The 12,004-nt window shown below is 43.2% G+C and overlaps 1 protein-coding gene across 3 annotated transcripts in view; it reads left to right on the forward strand.

Moving 5' to 3' along the window:
- The window catches only part of LOC144596621 (filamin-A-interacting protein 1-like), a 217,061-nt gene that overhangs the window by 51,070 nt on the left and 153,987 nt on the right, over nucleotides 1–12,004 (forward strand). For all 3 annotated transcript variants that reach the window (XR_013547636.1, XM_078405165.1, XM_078405164.1), the window contains exon 2: nucleotides 791–1,283. The gene's annotated coding sequence lies outside the window, so the exon portion shown is untranslated. The remainder of the gene's footprint in view (nucleotides 1–790; nucleotides 1,284–12,004) is intronic.

Genomic DNA, 12,004 nt, shown 5'->3' on the forward strand with positions numbered 1-12,004 from the left:
CGAGTCCATGCCAACTATTGATCACATGTCCACACGTTATCCCACTTCTGCATCCACTCCCTGCACACTAGGGGCAATTTACAGAGGCCAATTAACCTAAAAACCTGCACTTCTTTGGGATGTGGGAGGAGCCCCCGGAGGAAACCCACGGAGAACGTACAAAACACAGGGAGAGCATACAAACTCCACACAGACAGCACCCGTCAGGATCAAGCCCGGGTCTCTGGCGCTGCGAGGCAGTAGCTCTACTGCGCCACTCTATTATGTGAACTAATCCTAGGGATTGTCATTGCCTTAAATATTAAGGAACCAACACAGCTTGAATGGTAGAACAAATACATAAAGTGGAAATAATTTAATCATTTCCTACTGAAAGCAGTCAAAAGTTCAGGGTGGGTAACTTTCAATGCTATTCATTTATTTTGCTGTTTTTCTATGTAGAAACGAGACACACGCATGCACACACACACACGCCCACATACACACATACACAGACACACACAGACACGCACACATATACATATATACACGCACAAACACACATTGCATCGTGTCACTTGGCAAAAATGTTAATTCATTCAAATTGCTCAAACTTTATCCTTTTTGCTCGGATTTGTTACTGACTGTCAATTCCTCCTGCAGTCATTTGTGGGCAGTGTCCATTTTTACTGATCAAATGGGTGCTGGCATTGAGGAAGGCTGTGTAACCTAAAATAGTGCTTGTATGCAGATGAAATGTTTGGCAGGGGGCCACAGTAGGATTTGATAGTTTTGTTCATTCTTCCTCCAGCCTGTGTCCGTGGGTCTTCATAACTTCAAACAGCTCAGCTGTTCGATGGCAAAGGGAACTGCTACAAAGTCTTCAGCTGTTGACAGATTTGACTTGCTGAGAACGCAGGATAAATATAACTCAGGGGAGCTGATTCTTACAAAGCCACAACTGCCCGAGTATCCGAGAGCGGAACGTATTAGCATTGGCAGACACAGCAATGAGACTTTACACAGGAGAGCCGCACATTTTATGTTCCAAACTCTGGCAGTGTGAAAGCGGGAGTCTGCGTGAACCTTTTATGGTAGTCAGCTTTATCTGAGTAAAGAAACACGCTCTCCTCTCTTCTCCACTACTTCCTGGATGATCTCAGCAGATGGACTAAGAGGAACGAGGAACTGATCTTCACTGGTTCTATACCGTGGGGATGTTCGGCCAAGCCAACTGTGGAACACGACATTTCTCGCCACTGAGCCTTCCTACCCCATTCTTGCCTCGTTAACTCCAGTTTCAGGTAAGTGAGGCTTCTTTTCATCTCATTAATCAAAACCAAATATGTAACAAAATGGAATCAGACATGCAACAGCAGCTTTTACAGGTAGCACAAGCTACGCTATCGAGGTATGGATATCTTTTAAACCAAGAATGTTGATGCTATTTTTTCTCCCCAAATTCATACGAGCACCAATAGATCTGTTTTTTCTTGTAGCATTGGTGAAAAGGGATATGGGGAGAAGGCAGGCACGGGGTATTGATTGGAGACGATCAGCCATGATCACAATGAATGGCGGTGCTGGCTCGAAGGGCCGAATGGCCTCCTCCTGCACCTATTTTCTGTTTCTACGTTTAAAACTTTGTAAGCACACACAAACTAAATGTTTATCTGAGTCATTAAGCTGTTTGTTAGACTCAGTCTATGTGAAAGTTTGGAATAGTTCTGATGATGACAAAAAAAATGTCAGCAAAATGAGAATCACTATTTTCTATTTCTTAATGACTTCACAACAAAACAGATTGAATTTATAGGACACAATAGACAATAGGTGCAGGAGTAAGCCATCCGGCCCTTCGAGCCAGCACCGCCATTCAATGTGATCATGGTTGATCATTCACAATCAGTACCCCATTCCTGCCTTCTCCCCATACCCCCTGACTCCGCTATCATTAGGAGCTCTATCTAGCTCTCTCTTGAAAGCATCCCGAGAATTAGCCTCCACTGCCTTCTGAGGCAGAGAATTCCACAGATTTACAACTCTCTGACTGAAAAAAGTTTTTCCTCATCTCCGTTCCAAATGGCCTACCTCTTATTCTTAAACTGTGGCCCCTGGTTCTAGACTCCCCCAACACTGGGAACATGTTTCCTGCCTCTAACGTGTCCAATCCCTTAATAATCTTATGTGTTTCAATAAGACACCTGTGTTGCTGTAATATTTTCAGTAGTTTTGAGTGATTGCCATGTGTATTTCTGCTGGAAAGCCAAATAATGTAAACTAATTTGCAAAACTAGCTGATAGAAATCTTCTTTTGCAGTCTAACTCTTTGTGGTTTGGATATATCACGGTGTGTTATTGACATAATTGTGTTCTCAGCTATCACCGTCTGTTAAATGTGTTAATTGCCTGGCAGTGAGTATGCAGGACAGAAGTCCTGGGTATGATGGGCCACACAAGCTGCAGAAGTCTTTCTCCACAACCAAAGAGAAACACTAGCCTAAGCAGATTTAGCTTCCGTTAAAGGATATCTCCCTGAGACCATCATTTTCAGCCTCAGAATTTATGTAAATTCGATCTGGAATGAATCCATATATAGATGTCATATTGCACGATTTTAAGTCAATTCATCATTTCAAAAATTCTTTCGCGAGGCAGGGAATTGTTCATTATTCTGAAACAGTCAATGGCTCAGTATTCCCAGGATCCATTCTTTGCTTTGGACTGATTCCTTTTTCTTTCTGTGTTAGTTACAAGTTTAACACTGTGATGAATTGTGTCATTATTGCCAATTTTTGAACAGTTGTTTGGCAGTAACTTCTAATCTATACTATAGAGATTTCTCATAAATATTAACCCTTATTAATGATCATTGCTTATTCACAGATATAACTTGGAAACGGCCCTTCGGCCCGCTGAGTCCACGCCACCCAACAATCATCCGTTTACACTAGTTCTATGTTATCTCACTTTCTTATCCACTCCCTACACACTAGAGGCAATTTACAGAGGCCAGTTAAGATGAGGGAATGGTCATTGGATTTATATAACAGGTTATGCAATGTTTCAACAATTATAAAGCAAATGGTGAAGACTTAAAAGCACAACGAGGGTGACTTAATCTGGCATATATCCTCCAAATCTTTTTTGTTAAACCAAATACATGTTAATTATCGAGACACAAGGAACTGCAGATGATGCAGTTACAAATGATGCTACTACCATCCAGAAGCAAGTACAGGAGCCTGAAAACCATAATAATCAGGTTCAAGAACAGCTTCTTCCTATCAACCATCAAGCTTTTGAACACTGTACAACACCAACCACAACCCTACCTCAGCAATTATGCTCTACTATGTACTTTGAAATGTATAGTGCAATCAAAACTAAGTCCCTAGTGAATTGTATAATAAATTAATAAACGGTAATACTCGGTAAACAAGTCATCATAGTGCAAAACTGAAGCGTGAAAGTGCAATCAAAATTGCTTTGCAGTATTATGGTCTGTTTATGGAGTATTACTGATTATTAATTTATTGTATTATTGATTATTGACCTGGAAAGCTGCAGCGTAAGAATTTCATTGTTTCATTGTCGATACACATGACAATGAAACATTCAGATTCTACACACAAAGTGCTAGAATAACTCAGGGGTCTGGCAGCATCTCTCGAAAAAAAGGATGGCATCTCCAAAGATGCTGCCTGGCCCGCTGAGTTACTCCAGCACTTTGTGTCTATCTTTGTTATAAACCAGTATCTGCAATTCCTTGTTTCTACATTGTCCTGATCCAGTTGACTCTGATGTAGCAGGTCAAAAGGCTAAGCTGACCAACCCCCTGATAGGTCTCCTGTTCATCAGTAATTGATCTTTACTCAGACTGGATCGTAAAGTCATAAATAGCGACAGCATCAGTTTCACATTCTTCTTGGTCAGTTTTTGGATGCAAAACACATTGACCTGCTTGCAGAGTTCCTGCTAGTATGACCTGCATAAATCTATGACCCTGAAACACATGTACACTTATAGGATTGCCAACTGTCCCGTATTAGCCGGAACATCCCGTATTTTGGCCTGCATTACCGGTGCATAAAGTTTAGCTGAGAGATACACCATGGCAACAGGCCCTTCTGCCCGCAGAGTCCATGCTGACCAACGATCACCCTGCATACTGTGTTATCCCACTTTCATAGCTCACACAATGGGGGCAATTTGCAGAAGCCAATTAACATACAAACTTGTCTTTGGAATGTGGGAGGAAACCTGAGCACTCGGAGAAAACCCACATGGTCACAGGGCGAATATACAATCACCGCACAGACAGCACCCAAAGTCAAGATCAAACCCGGGTGTCTGGCGCTGTGAGGCAGCAGCTCAATCAGCAGAGCACTGTGCTACCCAAAAGCTTGATGTATTTTTGGTGAAAGTAAGGAGAGAGATTGTGACTGCTCTGATTAAGTTAGCCCATGTATTGGCAAACATAGAGACATGTTATCATGCTGATTTCCATTTAAACATTGTGTTCAAGTACGCTGAAAATATGTTTCTCATTGCCAGAAGCCATTAGGTCATGTTTTTAAATAATGTTTTGAAACGTTTTGATGATGAAGTTAAATGCTTTGTAGAACAGGGAAGTACAGTAATTGCCAATCTTCCTAATTTGTCCCGAAGTTTCTCGAGAATAATCTGTATCCCACGCAACCCTTACATGCATTGCCAAATACTTCTTGCCCTTGCTTTCATCTCTTTATTCTGGGCAGCACCGGCATTACATATTGGAGATAGTGAAGTTCTGCTATCTAGCTTGCAGAGTGGAAAGGGGAACTGTAAAGAAAGCCTGTGCATTATGATCATTGCTACTTTTGTCCATGCTTCATGAAACAAAATGTTGTGAGCTGGACAATTGCTGAGGCACATTACTCGATCAATCTGTGCTATTTTGATTTTTAATAGATCAGCGTTACTTTTACATAACATTTGCGGATCCCATGATCACAACGTGCTCCTTAAACTAAGTGGGCAGTGGCTGTGGGATAATGACGCAGTTGAAGTGAACACTTGGAAAGAAGCATTACCATGTCATAGCACGGAGAGGCCCTTCAGCCCAACTCATCCATGCTGACAAAGATGCCCCATCGAAACTCGTCCATTTTGTCCACGTGCAGAAAGGAACGGCTGATGTTGCTTTATACCAAGGATAGATGCAAAGTTCTAGAGTAGCACAGTGGGTCAGGCAGCTTCTCTGAAGGAAGGGTCCCCACCCAAAACGGCACCCATCCTTTTTCTCCAGAGATGCTGCCTGGCCCGCTGAGTTAATCCAGCACTTTGTGTCTATCTTCCCATTTGTCCATATTTGGTCCATATCTGGATAGGAAACCGTCTGCCTGTCCAAAAGTCTTTTAAATGTTGATATTGCACTCAACTGGCAGTGCGTTCCATTTACATATTGCTCTCTATGTGAAAAGGCCGCCTCTTAGTTTCCGATGACATCTTCCCCCTACCATAAACCTATTCCTGCTAGATTCTGCCACCTTGGGAAAAGACAGGTGCATTCATCCTATCAAAGAGTCATACAGTGTGGAAACAGGCCCTTTGGCCCGACTTGACCACACCAGCCAACATGTCCCACCTGCCTGCACTTGGTCCATATCCCTCCAAGCCTGTCCTATCCATGTACCTGTCCAACGGTTTCTTAAACGTTGGGATAGTCCCAGCCTCAACTACCTCCTCTGGCACCTTGTTCCATACACCCACCACCCTTTGTGTGAAAAAGCTACCCCTCAGATTCCTATTAAATCTTTTCCCTTTCACCTTGAACCTATGTCCTCTGGTCCTTGATTCCCCTCATGAATTTATACGTCTTTTATAAGATCACCCTTCAGCTTCTCGTACTCCAAGGAATAAAGTCCTAGCCTGCCCAACTTCTCCCTATAGCCCAGGCACCTGAATCCTGGCAACATCCTCGTAAATCTTCTCTGCACTCTTGCAGGTGTAATGGCATCTTTTCTGTAGCAGGATGACCAAAACTGAACACAATACTCCATGTGTGGCCTCAGCAACGTCATGTACAACTGGTGTTGCCTTGGTTTTGTATTAAATATTTTTGTAGTGTTTTTTGTGCACATTAAAACATATTGCAAAGTACGTATCCTGGAATCAGTGTGGAAATTTATTTGGAAATATTTGTGGTTTATCAACTTGAATTTACCTTGAAGCTGCAAAGGTCTGTTTACATGAAAATATTTTGGATTGTAGGGGTTTTCCATTCTGACCAACTCGCTTGGTGAACATTTCTTGCTGGATGATGGATGGTGAGTCTGGCTTGTTTTTTTTGCTGAATCCAGTGCAGTCTAATGTGTTGTAGTACCTTTCGGTTGAAAAGATAGATCGGTCAATATTGGAAGTTGCAAGGACGTTGTGGGGAGGCCTGATAGAAGCATATAAGATTATGTATGGGGGATATGGAAAGGGTAGACAGTCATAACTTTTTTTCCAGGGTAGAAATGTCAAAGACAAGAGCGCATATCCTTTGAGGGCATAGTGTTGTCAGAAGGGAAAAGTTTAAAGGAGATGAGTGGGGCGTGTTTTTTTGCGGAAGGTGATGGGTGCCTGGAACGCACGGCCAAGGCTGGCAGATATGATAATGGTGTTTATGAGGCTTTTAAACAGGCACATGGATGTGCAGTGAATGAGAGGTGTAGATCACGTTTGGCATAGACATTGTGGGCTGTTCCTGTGTTGTACTGTTCTATGTTCTATGTTTTAATAAGCTGTGGAAAGCAAAGAGATTTTTGTAATAGCCGTAGTGGTTAGTTTATTGTCACATGCAACTAGATGCAGTGAAATACAATTTTTGCATTTATTTCACTAAAATCATACCATACCTAACACAATCATATATAAGTAAAAGAGTGCAACGATTGAGTAGGTTTCTTCTGAGGCAATATTTCAGTTTAGTTTATTGTCACGTGTGCTGAGGTACAGTGAAAGGTTTTTATCGCGTGCTAATCAATCAGCGGAAAGATTATACGTGATTACAATCGAGCCATCCACAGTGGACAGATACATGATAAAGGGAATAACGTTTAGTACAAGATAAAGTTCAGTAAAGTCCGATTAAAGATAGTCCGAGGGCCTCCAGCGAGGTTGATAGTAGCTCTGTTTGTCTATAGGATGGTTTAGTTCTGATAATGTGGGAAGAAAATATACAAAGAGTCGCCACTTTTCTGATGACCTCATAGCTTTCAAGTATCAATTTCTTAAAAATATTGTCTTTTCTTGGCTTTAAAGGCTATTGTCCTGACGTTGGTGATGTAGGGACATTTTGTGCCATCTAAAGTATTGACGAATTGCCTGCAGTGCAGGGGAGACTGAGGGTTGGTGTAATAAAGATGGTTGGAGGTGCAGTGTGTGTGACTGTGAAGAGATGGGGATGGATTGAAGTATGAAGCAGATTCCAAGGACATAGGATGGCTGTTTTGTCAGATGAGAGGTAAGAAGAATGAAATGGGAACGTAGCACTCACAGGCAAGGTCCCTACCTTGATAATAGCAGCTTGTATAATATAACTGCTGTACAATAGCAAAATATCTCTGAATACTTCACGGCAGCATCTGGCACAGAACCATGGAGCTAAGGCATTGGAGCAAGTACCCAAAAACTTGATCCAAGTGAGATATTTCTGAACTGGGGGTGTGGGATGGGAGGCAAGGAGGGGAACAAAGTCAATGCACAGCTCAGGGCTTTGACTGTTGGTTCAGACAGGAAGCCAGAATTAAGGGAGGGCAGAGGTTTTGGAGAGTTGTAGGGATTGATGCCAATGGCGGCACGGTGGCGCAGCGGTAGAGTTGCTGCCTTACAGCGCCAGAGACCCAGGTTCAATCCTGACCGGGTGCTGTCAGTACGGAGTTTGTATGTTCTCTTCATGATCCTGTGGGTTTTCACCAGGTGCTCCAGTTTCCTCCCACATTCCAAAGACGTATAGGTTTGGAGATTAATTGGGTTGGTAAAAAAAATGTCCCTGGTGTGTAGGATAGGGCTAGTGTACTGGGATTGCTGGTCGGCGTGGGCTGACGGGCCTGTTTCCGCATTGTATCTCTGAACTAAGGAGGTGCTATCACAACATTTAAAAGACATTTGGACACATGGATAGGAAAGGTAGAGAAGGATATCAGCCAAACGCAGGTATGTGGGACTAGTGGAGACCGGGCATCTTGGTCGGCCTGGGCAATTTGGACCGAAGGGCTTGTTTTCATGCTACATGATTCTATGAATAAATGACCATGACTTGTCTTCAGATTGTCCTATTATTAATGTGCTATACAAGAACTGTGAATTACAAGTGCATTCATGCTGCTTAAAATAAAAGATCCTTCATGTAGGAAAGAGTTTGTGTTTGCTCGCAACATGAAATAAAAATATTGGCTGACATTACATGAGTGCCTGTGGCCTCGTGTACAGTGTTATGACAGAAGTCTGCAGCTGCTGCCTCTCTGATCCTTAACTGATAGCTCCAGCTGTCAGGTTTAGTACTGGCTTCCTTTGAGACCAACGTTGTGTGTAAGTGGTACTTTGAAAGGCTTGATATATAGCTCGATCTGCTGAGCCGCACTGCTTGGTCTGCACTGTACATAGAACATACAACAAAACAGCACAGGAACAGTCTGAAGGCATTTGAACAGTCTGATGAAGGGTTCCAACCCGAAACATCACCCACCCCTTTTCTCCAGTGATGCTGCTTGACCCGCTGAATTACTCCAGCACTTTGTGTCCATCTTCAGCACCGGAACAGGCTCTTCGACCCTCAACGTCTGTGCCAAACTTGACGCCAAGATCAAGTCTTATTTGCCTGCACATAATCCAATTCCTCCATTCCCAGCAAATCAGACTTTGGACTTTAGAGATACAGTGAGGAAACAGACCCTATGGCATCACCCCTTCACGCCGACCAGCGATCACCCCGTACACGAGCACTATCCTACATACTAGGACCAATTTATAATTTTACCGAAGCCTACTAACCTATAAACCTGTACGTCTTTGGAATGTAGGAGGAAACCGGAGCACCCGGAAAAAACAAGGTGGTCACAGGGAGAACATACAAAATCAGTACGGACAGCACCCGTAGTCAGGATCGAAGCCGGATCTCTGGCAGCAGCTCTACCACTGCACCACTCTGCCACCCTAAAGACAAAAGGGTAGAAACAAGGAACTGCAGATGCTGGTTCGGTGGCAGAGGAGGAGTGAAATATACAGCTTCTTCCCCACAGCCATCAGGATATTAAACACCACAAACTCCAAATAAACTCTGAACTACTTAGACGAAAGCATTGGTTTTGTATTTTGCACTATTATTGTCTTTGTTTTTATATATATATACACACACATACACACTGAACTTTTTTTTTTCTCATTTATTATATTGTTGAAAAAGTATGTTTACTTATTCTGTTGCGCTGCTGCAAGCAAGAATTTTATTGTTCTGCCTGCAACATATGACAATAAAACACCTTTGATTCATGGAGCTACAGCTTCAGTGATGTTAAGGAAGCCCACATCATGTGGCTGATGCTGCTCCCTGCATTTCCCTTAAGAGTTGTCTGTCATGTAGTGTAGATCATGTCCACTGGTCCATCTCAAGATGGACAGAATCCACTCTGAGATTCAGGGAACACACCTTGGCTGCTGGTGATTGAGAAGTCCCTGTGCAAATAGCAGAGAGACTCCAAAGTCATCTTCTTTCCTGAATGATCATGGTATCCCTAAGGTCCTTTAGAATGTCCTTCTCCTCCCTTATGTAAATAATGATGTTGTGGATTGGCAACTGAAGTTCGTCACCATTGGGTTTTAGACTTTATCAGGGTAACTGCTTGCGCCCAAGCCCTTGTTATTTTTTGACTTGGTACGTTACCCATTTCACTTTTGTTTCGGCCATGAATTGAAACATAGAAAATAGGTGCAGGAGTAGGCCATTCGGCCCTTCGAGCCAGCACCGCTATTCAATATGATCATGGCTGATCATCCAAAATCAGTACCCTGTTCCCGCTTTTTCTCCATATCCCTTGATTCCCTTAGCCCTAAGAGTTAAATCTAACTCTCTCTTGGCGACGGAGCTATCCTAAATAACTTGTTGTAGGACTGAGTGAAGGATGTTCAAGTCAAGGACTGTGACATGGTTGAGGAGGTCTTCAAAGTGTTGCCCCCAGAGGGCATTGACTTCCTCCCTCTCCATAATATGTTCACAACAATTCGTGGCTCTCAGTAGGAGGAGGCTTTGGTGTTTGGGACCATAGATAACATTTACAGCAGGGAAAACCCACACGGGTTATGGTCTTGATGAGTTTCGGAGCCTCCTGCTCTTTCTCTAGCCACAACCTGTTCTGTAGTTCCCTGGGTTTCATTGGACCTTTACCTTATGGTGACTGTCTAGCCGTTTCTTTTCACTTGATAACTTCCAATCCACAAACACCATAGGTTTGTGGGTGATTAGCTCCTCAACCTCCTTGTCAAATCAGGTCTCACTTCTTCTCGGAGGAGAAGCTTTGGGTTACACTTTAGACTTTAGAGATACAGCACAGAAACAGGCCCTTCAGCTCACCGAGTCCATGCTGACCGGCTATCACCCGAACACGTCATGCTGTAAGGCAGCAAGTCTACTGCTGCGCCACCGTGTCGTGGTTCTGGTGTCCATGGGTACCTTGACAGTGACGTCTTGGTCTTGTGCGCCCAAAGTCACTTTTAACACTAGTACATTGGATGGTTCGTGCTCATGCCAAAGTGGAAGTTTAATGGGGCTATGAGATCTCGGAACTCCAGGAATCTGCTTGCCAGCACATTCCTGGGATGGCTGGCTTCTGGGTGTGGTAATGACTCAGAGGAACATGAATATATTGTTCTCTGCCAGAAGGCTTCTGCCCATTCAGATGTTTTGGGTCGGGAGAAGATGTCCTGACTTGAATCGCCACCTATCCATGTTCTTCAGAGATGTTGCCTGACCTGCTGAGTTATTCTAGCACTTTATCTTTATGTGGAGAATGTAACAGAATGTGGATGACAGTTGGACAAACTTTGATTGTTTTCTCTGGAGCGTCAGTGTTTGAGGGGCGATCTGATGGGAGTATAGACAGTTATGAGGCATAGATAAAGTAGACAGTCAGAACCTTTTTCTCAGGATGGAAAATCAAATGCTAGAGGGCATAGCTTTAAGGTGAGAGGAGCAAAGTTTAAAGGAGATGTGAGGGGTGAGTTTTTAACTCAGAGGGTGATGAGTGCCTAGAACCGTCAGCTGAGGTTGATGGTTAAGGTAGATACAATAGTGGCATTTAAGAGTTTTAGATAAACGCATGGATATGCAGGGAATGGAGGGATACAGTTTCTACTCAGTTAGATAGAAGATGGTCTGGGCATCATGCCAGGACAGACATTGTGGGCCAAAGGGCCTATTTTTGGGCTGTACTATTCTATGTTCTATGTTCAACATAAATTAGGATTGTATTTACGTTAACTCAATGTGTTTTAAAACTCTCGCATGACTAGAAGCTTCCATCTTCACCAAGGGCCATTCCTCTTCGTTAAACTGCATGGAGTTGCTGAACCTGTGCCACATCGAACATGCAGCAGCTTCCGTGGGCAAATCTCCCCGTGTAACAGTTGGAGCAACAAAGCTCTCAAACTGTGTTCTCCAATTCTGTGCTGGCATTTCCCATGTGTGTACCAGTGAGTTGAGAATTTTGGTCAGGTATGTCAGAAGGTGGCTGTTCCATACTTGCTCAGATGGGAGCCCAGCACTAGGAAGTTGTTCTGAACCGCCATCATCAGGAATGGAATTCTCCTTACCTGACCTCACTGGAGAATGTTGTGAAGAATGAGAGGGGATCTTATCGAAACATATAAGATTATTAAGGGGTTGGACACGTTAGAGGCAGGAAACAATACAATACAATACAATACAATATATCTTTATTGTCATTGTACCCAGGGGTACAACGAGATTGGGAATGCGCCTCCCATACGATGCAATAATTTA

Source organism: Rhinoraja longicauda, chromosome 9 (assembly GCF_053455715.1).
Source record: "Rhinoraja longicauda isolate Sanriku21f chromosome 9, sRhiLon1.1, whole genome shotgun sequence".
NCBI classification, from domain to species: domain Eukaryota; kingdom Metazoa; phylum Chordata; class Chondrichthyes; order Rajiformes; family Arhynchobatidae; genus Rhinoraja; species Rhinoraja longicauda.